Source organism: Sarcophilus harrisii, chromosome 5 (genome assembly GCF_902635505.1).
Source record: "Sarcophilus harrisii chromosome 5, mSarHar1.11, whole genome shotgun sequence".
Lineage (NCBI taxonomy): Eukaryota > Metazoa > Chordata > Mammalia > Dasyuromorphia > Dasyuridae > Sarcophilus > Sarcophilus harrisii.
The window spans coordinates 4,249,078-4,274,536 of record NC_045430.1 but is presented as its reverse complement, the minus strand read 5'-3'; the positions used below and the strand labels follow the sequence as shown (position 1 = coordinate 4,274,536).

Genomic DNA, 25,459 nt, shown 5'->3' with positions numbered 1-25,459 from the left:
TTAAGCAGAAAGGTTCCTCCTCCTTTTTCTGTTCAATTCAATCCAAATCAATTCTACATTTACTGAGCACACAGAGGGATCTCTTCACAGATGCATATGGCAAATGAGTTCCATAGACAGATGTCTGTATTAAAGTTTCCTTATTTCAAAGTGTTGTGTTCTGTCCTCCACATACATAATCATTTTTATATGAATATTATCATTCTAAAGTTAGCAAAGGAGTTCAAAATTTTGAGGAAGTAGGAAAAGAAGAGGGGCATTGTAGAGAAAAAAAAATACTCCACAAAGGCACAAAGGATGAAGTGAGTAAGGGCTTTTATGGGTACAATAAAGAGAATGTATTTGCTTGAATAAGAAGTATATACTCAGAAATATGATATTATCACTGTAAGAACATGACAAAAGGCCTTGAATGCAGGATAGGAAGTTGACTGGCAGAACTTTCAAGTTGGAAGGGGTACCTAGGATCAGAAACTGTAAAATCGCACTTAACACAAGAATCCTTTATCTTCTATCCCCGAAAAGCATTCGTGATTCATCAACTTACAGATCTTTAGTTATGGTACACTAATCTTAACCTTACAACGAAGACTATTCTGATGTAGAATAGCTCTAATAATTACATAATTCCTTCTTATATGGACTCAAAATCTGCTTCTTTGTAAGTCCTCCTAACTCTGGACTGTGGAGCCAACTAAAACAAAACTAAATTGCTCTTTGGGGTAGCTAGGTGGCACAGTGGCTAGAATACTAAGTCTGAAATCAGGGAGATATCTTCCTAAATTAAAAGCTGGTCTCAGACCTTACTAGACTCTAAGCAAGTCATTTAATCTTGTGACTCAGTTTCTCACCTATAAAATAAACTGGAGAAATAACTGACAAATCACTCTTGTGTCTTTGCCAAGAAAACCCAACTTTTTATTCCATATGACATATTTAAGGAAAGCTAGTATGTCCCACCCTCTCTCAAATCAATTTTCCTGTAGGTTTAATATTCTCATTTTATGTAGTAGGGCTTCATTGACACAGCCTTCAGTCCTGTTACCCTCTAGATTAACATATTCCAGTCATCCTTCATATCCTATGGGGCTTATGACTGAGCTCAATACTTCATTGTTGATGAGGTCTAACTATGGCCTAGTACTAAGTAAATAACAGATAGTTCCTCCTCTCAGGATACTAGAAATCTCTCAATGTCCCTGAAGATCAAAAGGTAGTATGGAATAGCAGATAGTGAGCCAGACTGGAAGACCTGGATTCAAGTCCAATCACTTGCCATATCAATGTAGCACTGGGTATATGACAACCTTTCATTGGCCTGGGGAACTCTCCGAGACATTAAGTAGGTACATTAGTAGAGATAATTTTCTCAAGGAATTCCTTATATTAATGAAATAATATCAGATACTCCTATGATACTCTCAAAGTTATACTCCCCCCCAAAAAAAAATTCATTGTTTAGCTTTATTTTCCTTTTCAAAATCCAACAAATCTCTAAATGTTTTGTCATATGAATTCTTTTAGAGTCATTCTTCATTAATTTTTAAAACGTATTCTGAACCCAAATATTGGTATTTATGTTCATACTTATTTAAATTATAATGTGTTTGCTATTGAGGTAACTGGATACTGTGCAACAGTTCCCTATTTTCCATCACCCACAAATCTGATAGGCTTACAATCTTGTTTCCTCATCCAAGGGACAGAGAAAAATGCTGAAGAGCTAATTTCTCTAAGGATTCTACCAACAAACTTCCAAATAGCTATCAACACAGTAATGAGAACTTTTGGGCCCATCTACTCTTCTGGTTCCAATATTATGGTTCTATTACTAGCCACATGGTCTTTTTCCTCTTCTAGAAGTTTAGCAAATCATTGTCAAAACACTAGCAAAAATGTAAACATACTGTGTCTAGATCTATCCTCTGAATTTGTCAAAATTAAAATCATGTAAGAAAATGGAAAAGAAATGCAATTGCAATCATTGATTTTTCTGACCATGAACAGTAGGGAACTGTCCAGCTCCCTGGGGCACACCCAGAATTCCCCAGTATAATGGAAAAATGGGCAAAATGTGCACTTGGCTTTCTCGAGCTGCAGTGGGGACAGGGCTGGTGTAAAGTTGTCAAAGATAATTCCAACACAGTGTGCTTGGAAACAGAACCTGGCTTTTGTTTTTCTACTCCTTCTGCCTCAGAGAAAATTAGCTGGGAGATGATGGGTTGCTATCCCTGAGTAACCATCTAGAAAATGTCTGGCTGAACAACTTTCCAACCAAAATGATAGCACTATGGCTTGGAGGATATGCCCAGAATGAGATGTCTTTCTTTTGCCTACAGAGAGATACCAACTAGCCTGAGGTTAGGTATATAAAACCTTTATGTTATTATATAATTATATTATATATGATCTATAATATATATATATATTATTCTGCTAATCATTTTTGTGCCAATGAGATAAAGAATATTGTAAATACTGGAACTGCAAAGATCTAAAACTTAAAAATAGGTATAACCATAAAGACATTTAGCAAAAGGGGGAAGATGGCTTATGGGAGCCTTCCAAAGATGTGTCTGCTTTGTTCCCTGAGCCTCTATGCAATCTTCTTTGAAGCTCAGAAGCAGAGAATCCAGAAAGGGATAGTCTTCCTTTTCTGTCCTGGCCAGAACATATTGGGAGTATTGAATTTATCTCTGGCCATCACATCTAAATAATTGAACCTTAACCAACTGGAGAATAAGCGATAAGGCCAAGGCAGAATGGAATCCTTTTGAAGAAAGAGGGATGTTTATTTATCCTAGGACAGAGAAGATTTGGAACATTTTTTTTTTTAAAGCAGCATGTCTTTGGCAGTGGTAAGTTCTCCATCACTGGGATGTTAGAGATGTAGAGATGAAAGAAGATATAATATGGTGCTTGCCCTGAAGCATCTTAAAATCTAATGAAGGGGAAGGAGGGTATATGCAAAAAGAAATATATGGGATGGAATATGCAAGAAGCAATGGGTAACCCATACTACATGCTAAATAAAACCCAAAAGGCAGAGAGATGTATAGATCTGGAGCTTAAAAGGATGTTAAACACCATTCCAGCCTTTTTATAAAAAAAGGAAACTGAGGCTGGGAGGGGTGACATTTTCATTATATAAGTCATAAGTGTCAGGGGCAAGATTTCAATGCACATGGTCTCCATGGCTCTAAATCTAAGCTTGTCTCTACCCCCAGGAGCCCTCACTCCTGTGTGTTCTTCTTTAAGAAGTCTTCCCTCCTCATGTCCGATTGCTGTATGGCTATGGGGGCCTCTGCTGGACACTTATTTTCTCTCCCATGAATCATGTTTCTTCATTGTTCATTTCTTGCTTCATGACTAGGGCATGCCATGAGAGGGAGATTTTTTTTTTATCCATGACATGGAGAACATAGCTAATAAATTATCACTATGTAGGAAATATCATTTAGTCCAGGGGTTCTTACCTTTTTTTATTTTATATCCTGCACCCTTCTGGCAATCTTATGAAAACTATGAAGTCTTTCTTAGAATGATATTTAATATCTTTCAGGTTCTTTCTCTCAAAATACGTTTAATAATAGCACCTACTTCCTAGGGTTATTGTGCAAATAGGATAAAATATTATAAAGGGCTTTACAAACTTTAAAGTTTTATATAATGTTTATTAACATATGCCCAATCTTTTTAATCACATCATATATAATATATTCTTATATACTGCTATACAATATAATACTATATTAATAGTACCTACCTTATAGGGTACAGATAGGATGACATAATATTTTAAAGGTCTTTGCAAACTTCAAAGTATATATACTATTCTTGTTAATATATGCCCAATTTTTTTTAATCACATCATATATGATATATTGTTATACACTTTATATAATATAATACTATATTAATAGGTTTGGTCCACATATGTAGAAAACATAACATATGATAAGTAATATGATATATAACTTAATGGTTTGGTAAATATAGTAAGTAAAATATAATATTTAATATTTAGAGGGGGGAGCTCAAAGAAAAGTCCGTAGCTTTACATCCTAATTTTCAGATCTCAGTGAAAACTCCTGTTTTCTTGAGCACAATTGGTAATAAAAATCTTCCTCAGGACAACCTGTTGGAATAGATATTCGGGGGGAGGGGGATAATTTGCATTTAACAGATAGAGAAAAAAAATCATGCTCCTCAAGGGATTTTAATATATATGTATGTATGTAGGCAGGTAAGTAAGTATACACATACACACTCACCATATCATCCAAGGTGAATTGATACATTCTCTGAACCTTAGAGAGTTGCCCATCTAGAAATTAGGTGACTAGTTTAGGATGACCCTAGTAAGTGGAAGTTTACCTCACTTTTGGGACAAAAAGTTTCTACCTATTGGGTATTACTGTTTATGATGCTGCCATATGATTGATGAATTGTCAAGGGGAAGAAAGTGAGATTAGGTGTGTTGGGCTCAGTCCCAAACAGTAGATCCAGAATCAATGGGTCAATGTTGTAGAAAGGCAGATTATGACTTGATATAAGGTAGGGGTCCTCAAATTACTTCCCGCGGGCCAGATTTGGTAGCTGAGGATGTTTATCCCCCTCACCCAGAGCTATGAAGTTTCTTTATTTAAAGGCCCACAAAACAAAGTTTTTGTTTTTACTATAGTCCGGCCCTCCAACAGTCTGAGGGACAATGAACTGGCTCCCTATTTAAAGTTTGAGGACCCTTGATATAAGGCAACCTCCTAACAAATGAAGGCATCTGAATTTCTCCAACTGGTAGTGCTCTGAAACATCCTTGAACCCCAAACAAAACAGAAAGCACCAATGCAAAGAATATACACTTGGTCTGAGGAGGAAGCCTGAGCCCTCTGCACCTCTACAAGACAGTCTACTCTGAAGATTAATAGAGTTTTCATTGAAGACCACTGACCAATGTTACCAGCAATCCTATGAAGACTGCCACTCAGTTGACATGTTAATTCCATAAGACTAATAGGAACATCATTTTTGATGTTGTTTCTGAGCAGATGATGCCTTTCCTTATCTTTTTTCAAATAGTTTTTTAACAGCCCCCCTCCCTCCTTTAAATCCTCCTCTGACATTTCATCATGGTGGGCTGGTGAACCAGTATTTTCTTTTTTTTTTTTTTTTTTTAATTTAATAGCCTTTTATTTACAGGTTATATGCATGGATAACTTTACAGCGTTAACAATTGCCAAACCTCTTGTTCCAATTTTTTCACCTCTTACCCCCCACTCCCTCCCCTAGATGGCAGGATGACCAGTAGATGTTAAATACATTAAAATATAAATTAGATACACAATAAGTATACATGACCAAAACATTATTTTGCTGTACAAAAAGAATCAGACTCTGAAATATTGTACAATTAGCTTGTGAAGGAAATCAAAAATGCAGGTGGGCATAAATATAGGGATTGGGAATTCAATGTAATGGTTTTTAGTTATCTCCCAAAGTTCTTTCTCTGGGCGTAGCTGGTGAACCAGTATTTTCAAAGGGAATGCCAGGTATAATGCCAATTATATCAGAAGTTCTTTTTTTTTTTAAGTAAATAACTTTAATTTATTAGACAAGGTTCCAGCAAAATATCCACCAGCTCATCTACCCATTTTGTGTTGTACATAAGAAGGTCTTAACCTGAGATCCATACTTTCATTTTCTTCCAAATATTAAATAATTGTATGTAAATGCAATTGTTTTGCTTTATAATCCAATGTATTTTATGTGTTTAAATGTCATGCTAAGAAAGGGCTCATAGTTTTCATAGGATTGCAAGAAGGATGCAGAATATAAAATAAAAAGATAAGAACTGCTGAACTAGAGGATACCTCCTACATAGTGGAAAAAAAAAAAAAACTGAAAATGCTAAGACTCATTATGCACCCATTTTCTGAGCTAAGTGAGGAGAAGCTGTTCTCCAAGAATAGGCGGCCATGACAATTTGAACTACCATCTCTCAAATTGTCTAGGTCAGGATTCAGGTGATTCCAAGCATCACCAAGGAGACCATGTCCAGCCTTAGTCAAATGTAAGTGCTTATAGAGTCAACTGTTTTTTTAACTTTCTATCTCTGGTGTCTAGCACGTGGAATGTGCTAAATAAATGCTTGTTGATTGAATGGTGATTGATAGATGGATTTTTTTTTTTTTCTGAAGGAGGAAAGTCTATCATGATGAAGAATTTGAGAACTTTAAGTTGAAAATCTAAAACTCAATGATGAGGGCCATCCCACTGGTGATTCATTCTAAATAATAATAATAGCCAAAGTTTAGTAACAATTGCATAGAACTTGAAGGTTTGCAGAGAGCTTTGCATTGGGTATGAAGTAACTAGAAGGATTCAAATCCACTGCTATCCTGATCTGTTTTTCTAATGAACAAAATTTTTAAAAATACCAAGATTTCTGTCAATTCATAAATGCCCCCAACTAATGTGTCACTGTCATATTCCACAATCCAAGACAACATAAATAGGTGAAATTAAAATGTTTAAATACTGGACAAATGTACTTAAAACAAGCCCCCATTGGTTTTCATGGTATTCAACAATTAGTTAATTAAATTCAACAATTAATTAAAATTAATTAAAGAACAATTAATTAAAAAACTGAAGTAGAGATATAGATGTTATCACTGTCATAATTTACAGATGGGCTAAAGATTTTGAGGTAAAGTGACTCTCTCATCTACTGAGAAGGTAGTAGTGACTGGACTTGAATTCAGATCTTAACTGTCGGCCCAGGTTCTTTTTTTTTATTATTTGCCCGTGGCCCTTGGTTTCCTTTCAGCAGGGTGTCAGCCAAATTAGCAAATAACCAACTTCCCAAGCCCTTCCTAAGCCAGACCAGTTCTCATCTGCTAATAGAGCCCGGCTAAATAATCACTGGCCTTGAGAGCTGGACTGCCCATTTGCCCTGTCTCAAAGAGAGAATGCTGACTCATGTCTGCAGATGCTGAGCCTGAGACAAAGAGGAAAGAGATTTCCACTATCAAGAATATTCATGCGTTTGTTCCAAGTAAGATGGTTTGCCTTAATTTAAGTCATGTGGGGCTGGAAGCAAAGTTGATACAAAGAGATTAGATGTCCCTTGGTGCAGCTCATGGAGACAGACACCTGTCACCAAAGGATAGAGACAGGAAGGATTATCTTCCAAAATAGAAATGGGAACCAGGTTAAAATATGCTGATTTTAGCTGTCCTTCCCTGCTGTGGATAGCAACTAGCTGGCATTTAATATGAGTCACTTAGTAGCCAAAGAGATTACCTAAGCAAAGAGGGGGTTCTGTGACTAGTCTTTAAAAAGGGGAAGGTGGCTAACCTGAAGATTCATAAATGAATCTCGCCTCATTCAGAGAGCATTCATTCCATTTGCTTTTAGAGAGACAGTTTTGCAAAGTAGAGAACATCAAGAATTTAGAGAAACAAAGACCATAGTTTAAATCTTGTCATTTACTGTCATTTACTAGCTCTATAACCTCTGGTGAGCAAGTTACTTATCACATCTGAACCTCGTTTTCCTTACCTAGGAATCATTAGTCAAAAAATATTCTTTTTATACATACTGATTTATTTTAATAGTAGCTTTTTATTTTCAAAATACATGCAGATAGTTTTCAGCATTATTCATCCTTGTAAAACCTTGTGTTCCCAATTTTTCCCTCCCCCCAGCCTCCTCCCTTTAGACAGCAAGTAATCCAATATAGGTTAAACATGCAGTTCTTCTAAACTTATTTTCACATTTGTCGTGCTGCACAAGAAAAATCAGATCAAAAAGGAAAAACATGGGAAAGAAAAAAGACAACAAAAAAAGTGAAAGTACTATGTTACGATCCACATTCAGTCTCTATAGTCCTCTTTCTGGAGGCATATGACTCTGTCCATTAAGAATCTATTGGAATTGACCTGAATTAGCTCATTACAACAAGTATTTTTTTTTTTTTTAAATACAACTATAAAGTGTCATGCTCTGTACAAAGCATTGGGAATTGGGGTTTCAAAGATAAAAAACAAATTAAAACAAATTTTAAAACCTTATTATTTGCAAGGATCTAGCATTCCGGGGAGGGATAATATATACAAATAAAATATAAATGACATGAATATGATGCTAAAATACAAATAAATACAAATTAGTTAAGTGATACCTATGTCCTTCTCTGAGAAGTGGTAGACAACGTCATCTCTAAAGTCCCTTGGATATACCCACACTTAATTTTGAGACCTAGGGATCTTTAACCTTTGGTCTATGAACCTTAAAAAATATTGGGAACTATATTTTGGGGAAAAACAGTCTTCTTTGCAATTCTCCATAATCCTCCATAATTTATGTTATTTCTGAGAAGGGGTCTATAGGTTTCATCAGATCTGTAAGTAGTCCATTAACAAGTATCTTTAGGTACTGTGTATAGGCGGTCATTATGATAAAGACTGGGAAGACAAATCCAGGCAAACAGAAAACAATTTTTACCCCTGAGAAGCACCAGGAGACGTGGATGCTGAATATATTATCTCCCTCTGAGGATGAGGACTGCTTGGAATTGCTTATGGGAGGTGAGAAAATAGGAGAAGGCTTTCTAACCCAGAACTTTTTCACCTTGTTTAGGTCAAAGTCCATAGGTGAATGGACTCTTTCCCAGAATCATGATTTGAAATGCACAAAATAAGATATATGTGAGAACAATGTAAATTGAAACACAGCTAAAAGTATTTTTTAAGTTCATGCAGATGGAGTGTATTCTCCACCTCCAGAAAAAGAATAGATGCTGTCTGAATACAAACTGAAGCATGTTATTTTTCACTTTCTTTCCTTCATTTTTTTTCAGTCTTCTTGAACAAAATGACTTATATGGAAATGTTTTAGATGTTTGAACATGTATTATTTAAATCTGATTGCTTACCATCAAGGCAGGGGTGGGGGGAGGAAAGGAGGGAAATAGAATTTGGAACTCAAAACTTTAAAAAAATTGTTTAAAAAACTAAATTAAATTAACACAATTGAGGAAAAAGTAGAACATTCTATATAAAAAATTAAATTCTTGGACTCTGGGTCTTAATCCATGGGTCTAGACAGTCCTGGTAATGACCTCATCCTACCAGATTCACAATGCAATTACAAAGCAAGATCAGAGTTTATCAAATCTAAATGGAAACCAAGGTAAAACTGCATTTGTGAGGTTAGATCATCACAGTCAGTAGCAAACAGCTTCCGGGGTTCATCCATCCAGGAGGACATGAAAGTACAGCAAATTACAAAGATTCAAATGAGGGTGAATTATAAGAACAAACCCAACCATATTTAGGTAGATCGCACAAAAAAGTCTTAGCATCCTTGCTATCTTAAGGTATCTGCTGCCTTTTTCACAAAAGGTATTTAACTGGCAACAACCATCAGTTGTTTAAACTGGGTGAATTTAATGAAGCATTGGGTCTTACTTGAGTTCAACTGTAAAATCCAAGACTCCACAAAAATCTCCTTCCATATTTCCACTGTTCCTGAAAAGGCGTGTCTCTGAATTTCTTCCTGGTTCCACTCCCCACCCCTGGGATTCCCCAGATGAAAATTTCCTTCCCAGCCACCACTATCCTACAGGTGCAAGATATATACAAAAGTCACCAATATGTGACAAAAGTCACATATTAGCTCCTGGTGACTTTTGTATATATATCCCCAAGGCTTAGCATAGTGTCTAACAGAATAAACTCTTTATTAGTGTGTGCTCTTTCCTTCCTTTCTCCTGATTTATGAATTAAGGTTTGTTAAGCAGTTTGTGAAGGATGATCTAGAAAGAGTGGGGTGGAGTAGAAGTAGGTGAACTCTTTGGATTTTTCCTCTACCGCCTTAGGATCCACTGAGGACATATAGCTGGTGGGACAAGTTGCAAACTTTTCTGAACCCTACAAGATTTAGAGGGGGGAATCCTCTTTTCTTAGGGGATAAAGAAGGATTAATCTGTATTTAATAAATTAAGAAAAGAGGCCCCAAATATGGGAGAGTGAGTGGATTCTTCAGTATTATCCAGAAATGCTACATTACGAGGGCCTTAGAAGCAACTGAGCCTCACCCACCCAAGCAAGAATCCCTCTTCGACTCCCCCACCTTCAGGATCTCTCTTTGTTTTATGACTGCACTGTGATCAAATTCAAAATTCTGGCCAAGAGCTTTAGACTGTATTAGTGGGTTAATGAAGAAGCAGGATTTCCCTGAATGTCTATATTAGTAGCACAAAGGGGTGTTCAGATTGCCAGCTTATCTTATGTTTCCATACAGCCTGGTTCCTAATCTACAGAGAGGAAGCTCACCAGAATTCCAGCCAAGGAGACGGCTGTCCTCACTGGGGATTTGATCAAGATAAAAACATGGCCCAGCCAAGACGGAAGGTAAGGAAAAAAAAAAAAAAAGAAATTCAAAAGTGCTTTATGCAAACAACAGCGTGTGAGTAGGGAAACATTTGAAAATCTCATTTCTTATTCAAGAAATCCATATGGAGTCAGTTAATGCATTGCTGTCTGGGTAACACAGCTGTCCGTGCCAGGCGAGATGCAGTTTGGATGAGCACAGTTATGTTCCTATGTCTGGGTCTGGCTCTGCCGTTCCCCCACCCCGCTCCAAACAGGTATGGAGTAGCCCTCCCCTGGGCAAGTATGGATCTGCCCTCAACCTGACACTAAGACATAGAATGATTGGTGGCTCCTCTCTAGGTCAGCAGATTCTCTCTGGGTGGGAGCGGGGAGGAGCTGTTCACATATATCTATCTGCATGCTGTTCATAGGGACCCCAAAGCTGGGCTACCAATTGACACATGTGGCTTAGACTTATCTGTGTGGTTCACACGGAAGTCACTTATGTGCTCCATGGAAACTCCCTGAAGTTCATTGATGACTGAATATTTCTCCTAATGTACACAACAATATTTGAAAAGTCCCTTCAATTTGCTGAGATCTTTTACTTAGATGCACACATTTGCTTACCAATAATGGTCACACAGATGAGTATATAGCTATATTTCTTTGGTGTTCTTGGCTGAAAAACTTTCCTGGTAGACCTACTATGTACCTAGTGCAGTTCAAACCTTAGCCTGACTTCACAGACCTACAGTAATCTAGTCTCAGTCTATCTTGCATAAGCTCTTTTGTCTCTCCCCCCACCTCTACTAAAAGGTTTTATACATGTTTTTTTTTTTCTTCTCCTAGAATTCTCTATCATATTTATTGCTACAGATATCTATTTCTAGCCTCTCTATTGAGGCCTGGAAGCATTTCCTTCCTCATTCCACCCTCTGTCACACACATCCACACACACAAACACACACACCCCAATGTCAGTTCTATTTTAATAGGTTTGCCTTAAGGAATTGCATGTAGATCTTTTGAAAGAGAAACAGAGTCAGAGAGAGAAAGAGACATAGGAACAGAGAAAGAGACATGAGTGACTTCTACATTTACTTGGAGTCAAAGAATGTGGGTCCATTTCTTAGATATACCACTAATTAAATGTAGGGACCAGAAGTAATTTCAATATACTAGATATCATTTTTTTTTTTATCTGCAGAATGGAAATGTTATTTAAACCATATACTTTACAGAGTATTTCACCAAAGGAACTGCAAATTTTTAGGGAAAAAGAGTTGGACATGGGAAATTGTGGTGAAGACCAGGAGAAAGATATAGAAGGGAGGAGTAATTTTTTTCATTGCATATTTCATTGGGAGTTAATATGAAAAGGTCATCTAATGAATTGGATGTCAAAATCCAGCTCTGCCATTTATTGCTGTGTGATCTTGGGCAAGTCATCTAAATTCTCTGGATCTCAGTTTCTTTATCTATAAAATGTAGATTAACTTCTAAGGTTCTCAATTATCTTCTGTAAGAAGCCTTTACTGGTCTTATTTCAAATGCTTCCCTCTGAGATTCTCTCTTTCTAGTGTTTCTAGTGTGTGCCTGTAAGTCATTCTCATATGTGTGTCAAGTAAGTTGTGTCTTTCTTCTGTTGTCTTGTGTGTCAAGTCTGTCTGATCTTTCTGTGGTATTGTCTGTAGTCAATGTCTAGTCTGTCTGGCTGTGTGTGTCTGTAGTTGTCTTCTGTCTCTTTACTTGGTCATGTGTCTTCTGTCTTCTGATTTTCTTGTTGTTGTCTTCTGTGTTGTTGTCTGATTCTTCTGTTCTGTGTGTGTGTTCTATGTCTGTCTTCTGTCTTCTTTGTGTGTGTCTGTGTCTGTCTGTCTATCTCTCTGTGTGTGTCTGTGATCTGTCTGTCTCTGTAGATGTGTGTCTGTGATCTGTCTGTCTGTTCTGTTGTGTCGTGTGTCTGTATCTGAGTCTGTCTCTTGTGTGTGATGTCTAGTCTTCTGTCTGTCTCTGTGTGTGTGTGTCTGTCTGTCTCTGTGTGTGTCTGTCTGTGTCTGTCTGTCTCTGTGTGTGTCTGTCTGTCTCTCTCTGTCTCTGTGTGTGTCTGTCTGTCTCTGTGTGTGTCTGTCTGTCTCTGTGTGTGTCTGTCTCTCTCTCTGTGTGTCTGTCTCTCTCTCTGTGTGTCTGTCTCTCTCTCTGTGTGTCTGTCTCTCTCTCTGTGTGTCTGTCTCTCTCTCTCTCTGTGTGTGTCTGTGTCTGTCTGTCTGTCTCTCTCTGTCTCTGTGTGTGTCTGTGTCTGTCTGTCTGTCTCTCTCTGTCTCTGTGTGTGTCTGTGTCTGTCTGTCCTTCTCTCTCTCTGTGTGTCTGTGTCTGTCTGTCCTTCTCTCTCTGTGTGTGTCTGTGTCTGTCTGTCTCTCTCTGTCTCTGTGTGTGTCTGTGTCTGTCTGTCTGTCTCTCTCTGTCTCTGTGTGTGTCTGTGTCTGTCTGTCCTGTCTCTCTCTGTCTCTGTGTGTGTCTGTGTCTGTCTGTCCGTCTCTCTCTGTCTCTGTGTGTGTCTGTGTCTGTCTGTCCGTCTCTCTCTGTCTCTGTGTGTGTCTGTGTCTGTCTGTCCGTCTCTCTCTGTCTCTGTGTGTGTCTGTGTCTGTCTGTCCGTCTCTCTCTGTCTCTGTGTGTGTCTGTGTCTGTCTGTCCGTCTCTCTCTGTCTCTGTGTGTGTCTGTGTCTGTCTGTCTGTCTCTCTCTGTCTCTGTGTCTGTGTCTGTCTGTCTGTCTCTCTGTCTCTGTGTCTGTCTGTCTGTCTCTCTCTCTGTCTCTGTGTGTGTCTGTGTCTGTCTGTCTCTCTCTCTGTCTCTGTGTGTATGTCTGTGTCTGTCTGTCTGTCTCTCTCTGTCTCTGTGTGTGTCTGTGTCTGTCTGTCTGTCTCTCTCTGTCTCTGTGTGTGTGTCTGTGTCTGTCTGTCTGTCTCTCTCTGTCTCTGTGTGTGTCTGTGTCTGTCTGTCTCTCTCTGTGTGTGTCTGTGTGTGTGTGTCTGTCTGTCTCTGTGTGTGTCTGTGTGTGTGTGTCTGTCTCTGTGTGTGTCTGTGTGTGTCTGTGTCTGTCTGTCTCTCTCTGTCTCTGTGTGTGTCTGTGTCTGTCTGTCTCTCTCTGTCTCTGTGTGTGTCTGTGTCTGTCTGTCTCTCTCTGTCTCTGTGTGTGTCTGTGTCTGTCTGTCTCTCTCTGTCTCTGTGTGTGTCTGTGTCTGTCTGTCTCTCTCTGTCTCTTGTGTGTGTCTCTGTGTCTGTCTGTCTGTCTCTCTCTGTGTCTCTGTGTCCTGTGTCTGTCTGTCTGTCTCTCTCTGTCTCTGTGTGTGTCTGTGTCTGTCTGTCTGTCTCTCTCTGTCTCTGTGTGTGTCTGTGTCTGTCTGTCTGTCTCTCTCTGTCTCTGTGTGTGTCTGTGTCTGTCTGTCTGTCTCTCTGTCTCTGTGTGTGTCTGTGTCTGTCTGTCTCTCTCTGTCTCTGTGTGTGTCTGTGTCTGTCTGTCTGTCTCTCTCTGTCTCTGTGTGTGTCTGTGTCTGTCTGTCTGTCTCTCTCTGTCTCTGTGTGTGTCTGTGTCTGTCTGTCTGTCTCTCTCTGTCTCTGTGTCTGTCTGTCTCTGTGTCTGTCTGTCTCTGTGTCTGTCTGTCTCTGTGTCTGTCTGTCTGTGTCTGTCTGTCTCTGTGTGTGTCTGTCTCTGTGTGTGTCTGTCTCTGTGTGTGTCTGTCTCTGTGTGTGTCTGTCTCTGTGTCTGTCTGTCTGTGTCTGTCTGTCTGTGTCTGTCTGTCTGTCTGTCTCTCTCTCTAGTTATATAGAAACATTTCTCCTTTAGAGAGAGGGAAGAAACCATTCTAATGTAGTAGTGTTGTGATTTATAGAGTTTTTTTCACTTTTAATAAAACTACATAATATCATATCTACCTGCCCTCAAATAGGTGCTACAGTTTATCATGACAAAACCAATATTAAAACAATGCAGGCTGTTTCCCTGCTTTCCATCACTGAAAGCCTTTAGAGGTTTTTACCAACATATTTGAATAAGTCATCTTTAAATATGTTTACATTCCACCTATTCCTCTGGACCACTCTCCTGTAGCCTTAGAAGCTGGACATATATTTATTTTTGTACATATATATTTGCTGCATCTCCCATTAGAATGTAAGATCCTTGAAGGAAGGACTGTGTTTTTATTTTTGTCCCTAACATTTAGCATACTACCTGGCACATGGTGCCTAAAAGGTACTTATTGATTTGATTTAACTTTGAATACTCAACCTATTAATTTACATTAAGATTTCTGTTCAATACCAAACAGGTTATCCAAGCATGGAGCCTCATGCAGAGATGAGTGTGCCCGAAGTGAAAATAACATTTGTTAGAATATATATGACTAGCCCCATGGCTAAAAAGTAACCACAAACTGGTTACTCTATGTAAAGGAAGCATAATGAATCTGAGAAAGACCAACAAGTGGAAGTATTTAGGATGTGTGTGTGTGAATTTCAGGTGATTTTAAAATCAAGATCATAATAAGAATCAAATTTTCTGGTTAGAAACAATCCCCAGTTCTAGCAAAAAAGCACACAAAGGGGGGATGGAAGCAGCCCTCTTTGCCAGCCATCTCATATGGCAGTTAAGATAGCTATGCTGGAACATGCTACACCTCCTGGGGACTCAGATGTTTGGAGAGCTTCAGCCTCTACTTAGCTTCAGAGGAGAAGCAGAGAAAGCTGGGTGTTTGGAGATGTAATGGAGACTGTGACTGGTTTAGGGGAGGGCAGGCTTGGGTGATCCCATTTTCCATTTGTCCAAAGTACCCAGACAAAGTAACCAGACAATAATCTATAGGAATCATAGAGCTTAGTGCTGGAAGGACTACAGACATTGATTTGTCCAAAGCTATCTCATCTTTTCCACATAACTTTAGAAGAAAACAAGTCTTAAACAGTCATCAACAGTATAAGGGAAAATTACTCATGGTATTATCACTAAGAAGTATTTGAGCCATTATTAGAAAAACAGACCTTGACTGCCCATTTAATGTTCCTTCCATGAGCTGCTGCAGATACAGAAGGTGCATTTCTAGCCCAGAGGACAGGGTTTAGAGTAAGGCATAGAAAATGCAGATCATTAAGAAGAATGGATATGATTAATGAATCAGTTAACAATTGCTTACTATGTGCAAAGTGCTCCAATGAATGCTGGAGAGAAAAAGCAAAAGCAAGAGCAGAGCCTGACCCCAACGAGCTTACATTTCAACATAAAGACAGAGAGTTTTGAACAATTACATAGAAATGCAAGTCAAAGACACTAGGACTAACCTCTATGAAATGACAGAATAGAGACCATGAGAGGGCACAACTATTCACCAGTTAGCTCGGGACTTCATTCAGGAGGAGGCTATAACTTAGAAGCTTCTAAGATGGGGTTTAAAAACAAATACTCTAATATGGAACAGAAACGACATCCATCTTTTCTTTTTGAATGACATAATGGCCAAGAAAGGAAATGTAGGCAATGAAGGGCATATTCCCCATTCTCAGTCAGCATATGGATGGAGTAGCATATCTGGGGGTAATTTCAAGTAATTTCCCTTTGTTCTAGTTTTGTGTTCAGCAATGACGATATTCATTTTTAAAAAGCACTTTTTTGTGAATGATGCATCTGCTGTGGGAACTGAGGCTGTGGAAATATACTATGTCTAATAACCAGCTTCTAACACTGCAGGAGAGTGGTCCAGAGGAAAAGTTACAATGTCAATATAAAGCCTTTAAAGGCTTTCCACACTGGAAGGCATGGAAACACCCTGCATTTAACATTAGTCGTGTCATGATAAATTGTGGCAGGGTTGAGAGTAGGGAGATGTAATATCATTTTGTTTCATTAAAAGTAAAAGAATTTGTATCAATCACAACGCAACTACATTAGAATGATCTACAAAGTAGGTAATGAGTTCCCCATAGTACAAGGTTTCAAGTGGAGAATAGATGATGACCTGTTGAGATGAAGAGAAATTGTTCAGATAGGAATGCTTTTGGTTTTGAGATATTGGGATGCTGTAAGTTCAAATCAATTAAAAAACATTTCGAATATGCTTATTTTGTGGATTTCATACAGTTTTCCCCATATACCCAACTATTATTATGTAAAAGTAAACAAAAAGAAAGCCCTGCATTTCAAACAAATTAATGAAAAACAAAAGAGGAAAAAGTGAACTTTTTTTCTCACTTTCAAAGACTTGATCTAGCAATTATGCAAGAAAGAGGAAGAAATTAAGAGCTCGGCAATAGAAGATTATAGCTCAATGAGACAAGGTTGTCTTTGTGCCACAATTCCCCGACAGTGTAATTGAGTGAGAACAGTCCTGATAATTATTTTTTCTTTAAATAGTTACAGTGAAATGTATTAATTTTCAAGAAGGCCTTCAATGTGGGTTTCTGATTAGATTGATTCATTAGCTGCCTACAGCAATCCTAGCCCTTCTCAGCAATGAAGAGAGCCTAGCTTTATGATTACTGTACCAGAACACACTACCATAAAGCACCTGAGATTTGAGTAATCAAATTAGATTGAAGAAACAACACTTTGTCATGTTCTACCTGTTTCATTATTCCACTAGGATTAAGAACGGTGAGTAGAAAATGAAAAAAAAATATATAACTATACTCATTTTTCTTGGGCAAATTTCCACAAATTGACAGCAGTAGTTTAAGAGAGGAGAAAAAGAAGGAAGTACCTTTTTTTTTAATTCTAATTTATAGAGCTGCAATCTTCTCTACATCTATTTCCATATGAGACCTGGGGGATGTTGGTAAGCAGAGCAACAGTAGCTATAGGGAAGAGTGAGTGGGTTGCTAGTATAATGCCAAATCTCACTTGTCTGTGGCAAATTTATTTTCAGCATATATTTAGTGAACTCTGTTCTAAAGCTTGGGAGCCTGATCGGTGGGGAATCTGAAGTGGGATAGGGTCAGAATATCGGCAGAGGGAAAAAGAGGTCTGAGCAGAAACTAAGGCAGGAAATGAAAAAGAGGTTCGAAATGGAGGTTTATATTAGTCAAGACTGGCCAAGGTTGATTCCACAAGTAGGTAAGAGTGTATCAGATAATGGAAATGTGGGGCTGTGGTCTATGACCAGAATCATGAATACAAGGGATGGTCAGAGAATCTGATAATGGAAGGAAAGCATGAGATAATTCCAAAAGAAAACAGAAATCAAGTAAGTAATCAACAAGCATTTATTAAGTTCCTACTTTGTGCCAAGAACTGTGCCAAGAGCTGGAGTTTTAGACTCCAAATGCAGTGTCAGAGAATCTGAACTCAATAAGATAGGCAGCTCTGAATACACAAAAGGTGTGAGGTCCATATTAGATGTAACTTCAAGGACTCCTGAAATCTAAGAGCATCATGATGGAAGTCAGAATCTAAGACCCAGATCAAGAGAAGCAGATTTGAAAGCACCACCATGGATAGCTCCAAATGGCCTGTGCCTGAGATTAGTACCATGGAGAGATCTGAAGGGGGGGGACATCTAGGAGATCTGAAGAAGTAAGCTTCTCTAGATAGTAGCCAGAAGAGTTTTAGGAAAATTCCAGATCTGAAAGCAGCATACCTTGGAGGGTCCTAAGAAAAGGACTGCTTCAATTAAGATTCAGGGTAAAGAGGCCTTTAAATGTGAAGACTGTCCAGGGCTAACTAACCTACTTGTTCTTACAGAGATAGCTAAAATACACTAACATTTATGACATTTCTAAACTGTTCCAAAGTATCCTTTTGGCCCAGAAGCCCTCAGAGCTCTCGAATGTGATACCAGTGGTAAACCAGCTCTAATAAATAATAGTATCACAGATCCTTGGAGCTCTAAAAAAGCTGAGAGACTCTCCTGTCCAACTTTTACCTGATAAGGAATCCTTGACAAATGGTCATCCAGTCTTTGCTTGTGGGGAACTCAGCATCTCCCAGGACAGCCCATTACACTTTTGGACAGCTCTAATGGTTACAAAATGCTTCTTTACATCAAACCTAAATTTGCTTTCCTGCAACTTCCACTCATGGTTGCTAGTTCTGTCCTCAAGGGACAAGTAATATAAATTTATAACTTCTTACATATAATAGTTATTCAAATGCTTGAACACAGATATTTTATTTCTTTCTGGTATTCCTTTCCCCAGGCTAAACATCCAAAGTTTCTTTAATCAGTTCTTGTAAGGATAACTCTTAAAGATTTTTAAAGTTCTGTCCATTCTTTTCAAGGCATTGTTCAACATCCTTCCTAAAAGGCGGCACCTACACACTATAAACAGATATGATCTGACTTGCAGTGTTTGGGTCTCCCTCTTGTAGACATTATATCTTTCTTCATTCACCTTCAGTTCTCAAAAGCTTTTTCTGCTGCCATGTCAGACTGGTGATTTCCTGTCCAACAAGGTATCCACTAAAATTCCCACATTTTCTCAAAAGAAACCACTCATTGTCTAACTATGATATTAGTATCTTGTGTTTGTTTGGTTCATCTGTCAAGGAAGAAAAACCTTCACCCCAGCCAAGAATGGACTGATTATATAATCTTAATGTTAGTCTTAGAGATGGAAGAAATCTTGAAGTCTTAGTCTAACTATCTCTTTTTACAAACAAGAAAACTGAGACACACAGGTAGAATGATTTGTACATGATCACTCATTTAGTATTTATTTATTTATTTTTAATCAATTTGCCTATTGGGTAAAAGTCCTTCCCAATTTGGAACCACTATATGTTCCTAGACTTATGCTCCTCTCCACTGTATGCTCTTTAGAATCCAATGAAATTGTACAACTCTGTCCATAAGAACAGTCTGTGTATTCCTCAACTTTCTGATCTTGCTCAAGTTGTTGCTTATGCCCAATATTTTCTCTCTCATTAGAATGGAAGATTTTGGTGGCAAAGAGTCTTTCCTTTTTGCATTTGTACTTCCAGTGACAAGCACACATTAGACACTTTATAAATACTTTTTCATTGACTGAAACTTCTACACATTCTTCACATTTAATTTCAATCCTGTCTATCCCAAGGAGCCCTTCATGACTGTTCTGAACAGGAGTAATTTTGTTGTTTCTGGTCTTCATACGCAAATTTTCTTTTCTCTCATGTATCAGTTATCCAATAATGCTTCCTTCAAAGATTGTGAAATCTCTGGATCTACAGGTGGTCCTTGATTTAAACTTTGATTTATCCAATATTTAGCATGATGTGGTACAAACAAGGAGTGCTCAATTAATGGTGCTTGGATGGATGGTTGTATATATGAATCGAGGGATGGATTGATGGACTGCCAGATTAGCTAACTGTGAAGATGCCATATAATCATCTGAAACACTCTAATAATAGCTGACACTTACATATTGTGTTTTGTTTGTTTGTTTTCTGAGGCAATTGGGGTTAAATGACTTGCCCAGGATCAGACAGTTAGGAAGTGTTAAGTGTCTGAGACCAGATCTAAACTCAGGTCTTCCTGACTTCCTGCACCACCTAGCTGCCCCTTACATAGTGCTTTTAAAAGATTTCTAAAGTTCTTTATACTGATCATCTCATTTGTATCACCAAGAACCTTGGTAGATATTTCAGATCACACAATTAGAGTCAACTAGGTGGTACTAGATGTGTGACCCAGGAAGACCTGAGTTTGAATCCTAACTCAGACACTTATTATCTGTATCACCCCTGGTCAAGTTATTTCTCCACTCAGATTCTCAGTTTTTTCATCTATAAAATGAAGGCAATAATAATATTTTTCTAATTATTGTGGGAATCTATCTATTTATCTATGTACATCTAATCTATTGATGTACATCTAATTTATCTATATCTATCTATCTATATGTCTCTATCTCTATCTCTATATCATTATCTATAAAATGTCTATGGGAGATGTGAGGGAAGTCCAGTCTTAACTTGAGGGTGGTGAGATACAAGGGGCTGTTTATGACCAATATTCCAAAAAATGGCTACAAACAGTGAATACCAGGCAGAATGAGCTATAGGGTGAACTGAAAAGACTAGTCACCTGAAAGATGGGATTTCAGGTGACTAGATTTAGTATTAAACCAAGAGCATCATTAATACAAACAGCAAAAATAGAACAGGGACAAGGTGAGGCAAAAGGAAGATGGTGAGTAGGAAGAAAACGGAAGAAAACACAATCAAAAACCAACTGCATCGTGTGTTAGGAATATAGCAAAAGTGACTAAGCTTTGGAGGGAGGCTTGAGAGGAAGCATGGAAATCTGAGACATGGAAAAATCTCAGGCTGGCACTCATTTCAGGTCCATAAAAATTGGCTTGGAAGAGATACTGCTCATTAGCCACTCCAAGCCCTTCTATTTATAGATAAGAAAAACTATGTCAAAAGGAGTGATTTAACTAAGATTTCTTTGATTCTAAATTGAGATTCAAAACCAAATCATTTGTCTATGAATTCCATGTTCTCTCCATGATTATCCTATCCAAAGTTTTGATCAAACAGAAAACTCTACCACTCTATTACTCCTCTATAGGTAGTCATCTGGCTTTGCATGGAAAGGAGCTCACACCTTGGATATCTTAAAGGTTTGACTGGAATAATAAATGATGTTTCCTTATTATTATCACCGTTGATGGTGACAATGATGAATGTGACAGCTAGAGTGCCTTAGGAGTTGAAGAAGCCGCTTCCTCACAATAATCTTTGGTGTTATGGATGTTTATTGTTGTATGTTGAAATCATGCATGTTTTATTATCTTGAAAGATAAGGAGAAAGCGCAGAGAGTGGAGTTGAATTGGTAAATATCACAAGGCTGGTAGGTATCAGAATCAGGACTCCATCATAGGTCTTCTGACTTGAAATCCAATAATGGTTGCTTAATGAATGCTGGTTGCATGGGGAGATGTGTGAACAAATGAATGAGTGAATGAATTTTATGTGGTGAGGTTTCTTAAATCCACATAGTTCATATTAACTTCAAAGTTTTCTAAAATCCTCATTAATTTCAGAAATCTCAGAACTAATTTAAAAATACCACAGCCTTTGTAAATAGATAAAATCCTAATAAAATCAGGAGCAAGAAAAAAGATCTATTAATATTGATAATGAATATAGCTTAAGGTTGCATCTACTCAGAATATACAAAGAAAATGATTTTTAAAAAGATAAATGGAATGTCCTGCACTTAGGCTAAAAATCCAATAAAATAAATATAAGATGAGGCAAACATTGCATGTGGGGAAAAAAAGAATCAGTTCTAGTAGATAGTAAGCTCAATGTTAGTCAGCAGAGTAGCCCAGTTGTTATAAATAACAACAAACAACAACAGCAACAACAACTACAACAACAATAATATTGTGATCTTTGGCTGTGATAAAAGAAATATAAAAATGCTGGGATAGAGGAGCTGAGAGTCTTTCTTTCTGGCATTTTTCCTCCTCAGACCACACATGTAACACTGAATGAATGAACTGATGGATGGATGGGTGGGAAAAACTGATTAAACATTTATGCCAACTGCTGGACACACAGAACCGAAAAGAAAAAGTTTTTATCTTTGAGAGATTCACATCTTCATAAGCCAACACAAAATACCAAGCTAACTACAGCTTGGATACAGAGTTTATGTTTTTGTTTATTTTTATTTTTTATTTTTTGCTTTTTCCAGTATGGAAAGTCACAGAGATGACAAGTAAAAAGGACATTGAAATATACTTCCCAATAGCAATGGTAAAAAAGAAAAGGCATAGGAGAGGAAAGGAGTATATGTAGGGCATGATCCACTGGCTGGTTTGAAGGATAGGTGGAATAAGAAGATCTCACGTTCTTGGCATTTGGGAAGTAGGTAGTAGATATAATGTGCTACACAAGGTGGTTTGTACTCCAGTTACCAAGCCAGCAGATTGAGCTAGGGTCAGTGCTCCAAAGATAGATGGATGAATTTTCTCAGTGATTAGGGCAAGGATTCTTCAAATCTAGGTGTCCTTTTTAGAAAAGACACTGGCAAACAGGAGTGTAACTAAGATGGGGAATAGAGTAGATACTAAACCTGTGAAGACTGGAAGACAGAATGAAGATACAGCTTAGAGAAATCAAGGTCAATCTAATGTCTTCAAGCATTTGAAAGGCTGTCATGGAGAAGACATTGATCTTTATTCTGACTTTAGAAGATAGAACTAAGATGAAGGGAAGAAGACATACAAAAGAGATCTATATCTCAGCATCACCTCCTGATATCTTTCAATACCTCCCAGATATTTCATGATCTATCAATCAATAAGCACTAAGTACCTATTCAGTACCAGGCACTGTGCTAATTATTAGGGATTAAAGGGCATTTTCTGTCTTCAAGGACCTAGCAATCTGATGATGGAGCTCACAATTCAATAGGGATGATGCCCCTAAGTCTCAAAGTTTACACCAGTGAAGCATGTGCTCTAACTGGCCCCCGCAAGATAGAATTTCTGGATAGTTTATCACAACCTACTGTTAAATTGTGAGTATTGAGTACAAGTACAAGAATAGATAAGTTCCTAGAGGGAATCACCACTAGAGATTTGCCATTAGGAACTAATTTTTTAGTCTTAACAACTCTTTACATTGTGAAAGTTTGGTATGCTCAACATATACTTCACCAGGAGAAAAATTCATAGCAATACTTTCATGGCTCCTTTAAATATCAAAGTACATTGCCCCTGGTTTTAGTTTCCCCATCAATATAATGGGAGATGGACTATATGGACACTCAAGGTCCCCTTTAGCTCTGACATTCTATGACCCTACAATTCTAAAAAAGTGCTTTTGAACAATGATGTTTTTTGTAAGCTTTTTATTTTTTGAAATGCATGCATAGATAGTTTTCAACATTCAAAACCTTGTTGAACAATAATAACTTAATGAGGAAAGGGTTATCACTCAAAATACGGAGCATCCCCTTACATATGGCACTCAATCAAAACAGGGGGACCATAATCAGGGAGTTTCTTGGGATGCTCTGAGAAGCATCCTTCGTCAACAAAACCTAAATGGGTGCTGCCAGCTTTAAGGTTCTTTCATTCTAAATCAAAACTCAAGTTATCCAACCTTGATTGATACTCTACATCTGGAATGAATTGCCCAGTTATTTTGTAGTTGTGTAGACCAGAGGTCTCAACATGAGGCTACCAAACTAGATCAAAATGTAATTTTGATTTTTTTAAGCAAAAAGATGATACAATATAAATAACATTAATTTGTGGTTGACATTGTTAATACAGAGATCTATTTCTATTTAGTTTGACACCACTGATGCAGAGCTGGACTTCTTAAACTTTTCCCACTCATGACCCCTTTTTGGCTAAGAAATTTTTGTGACCCTCAGTATATAGGTCTCTAAAATAGGTGTACAAATCAAACATCTACTGATAATAAATAAGTTTCTTGACCCCCCAGATTTAATTATAAGACCCAAGTGAGTTCACAAACCACAGTTTAAGAATCTGGGTATAGACCACAGTCAAGTGAGTAATGTAATATTTAAATGAAAGAAACATATAATAATGCCTGTTCCTATAGCACTTGAAAGGTAGAGAAGTACTTTGCTTTTAATGATTCTCAGAAATATGCAATGGAAGTATTATTGTCCCCATTTTTGAGACCTTCCAAAACACATAGCTACCAAGAGGCAGAGTAAAATGTGAAGTTAGGTTTCCTGATTCCATGTCTAATCTAGGATGCTTTGCTCTCCGTCACGGAACTATCCCAATGAAGAGTTAGGGACTGCAATATTTTGTCATTCTGTTGCCCAGTGAATGATCTAATGTCAGAAAAATGCTTCTTGAATGTCCATGGTAACAGATACAGGGGAAGCACAAGTCCTAAAGTCCTAGGATCCATAGATAATTCTCTAATTTAACTTAAAATTCTGATCCAAGGTCTTTCCCAGATAGCTATTCCCAAACTATGGAGCAATGAGAACCAAACCATGAAAAAAAAAAAAAAAGAAACAGAACCATTGATATTTGACTCTAATGATCTAGATGCTCTCGGATGCCTCAGGAACAATTGTGATTACACGGTAACCATGTCCCATCACATCAGATTAGTTATCCAATCTATTTGCTCCACCATTATTTTATAAAGTGACCAACCAGGGGAACAAAGGAACTAATTATTTAGTGAGAAAGAGCTATCTGACAGGGAGAGATGTTACTTAAAAGGCTCATTTGAGAGAAGCACTGTGATAGAGAAGCAAATACATTGGTCTGAAGGTTCAGAGACTGGGTTCTAGATCCAACCTGTACTCTTAAAAATCATGTGATTTTGGGCAATTGATTTCCCCTCTCTATACCTCAGTGAAGAGTCAGGTACAATGAGTAAATAGGGCTGAATTTTCTCTAAGATCCAGTCATTGCCATCTTGGGCATTGTCTAGTCTACATTCTAAGACTTGTTTGAGTTTCAATGTTCTTGTTCTTCAAGTTTCCTGTTAGAACCCTCAAAATTCCATATTCTGAGGTCCTTCTTTACTCCGACATTTTGAATTCTTCTGATATTCTGTGTTGTATGTTTGAGAATACTTCTTCCTTCTTACAATCTATGTCATACATTCTAAGATGCTTCTTTTTTTTAATTAAAGCTTTTTATATACAAAGCATATGCATGGGTAATTTTTCCAACATTGACCATTGCATAACCTTTTTTTTTTTTTTTTCTTCAGTTTTTCCTCTCCTTCTTCCCACCCCCTCCCCTAGCTGGCAGGTAGTGCAATACATGTTAAATATGTTGAAATACATATTAGATGCAATATATGTATACATATTTATAGTTATCTTGTTGCACAAGAAAAATCAGATCAAGAAGGGAGAAAAAGAAAAAGAAAACAAAATGCAAGCAAATTAACAACAGAGAGAATGAGAATGCTATGCTATGTTCCACCCTCTGTTCCCATGGTTCTCTCTCTGGATGTGAATGGTGCTCTTCATCACTGAACAATTGGAACTGGTTCAAATCATCTAATTGTTGAAGAGTGCTGCGTCTGTCAGAATTGATCTTTGTATGGTCTTATTGTTGCCGTGTATAATGATC

The 25,459-nt window shown here is 37.7% G+C and overlaps 1 protein-coding gene and 1 long non-coding RNA gene across 4 annotated transcripts in view; one reads left to right on the top strand and one right to left on the bottom strand.

Annotated features, from left to right (window-relative positions):
* TAFA5 (TAFA chemokine like family member 5) overlaps positions 1 to 25,459 on the bottom strand; it is a 530,796-nt gene that overhangs the window by 110,729 nt on the left and 394,608 nt on the right. The window lies entirely within an intron of this gene.
* LOC116419661 lies at positions 9,956 to 21,556 on the top strand. Its single transcript, XR_004229930.1, has 3 exons — positions 9,956 to 10,418; positions 10,515 to 10,654; positions 20,928 to 21,556. It is a non-coding gene; the product is annotated as an uncharacterized LOC116419661 (long non-coding RNA).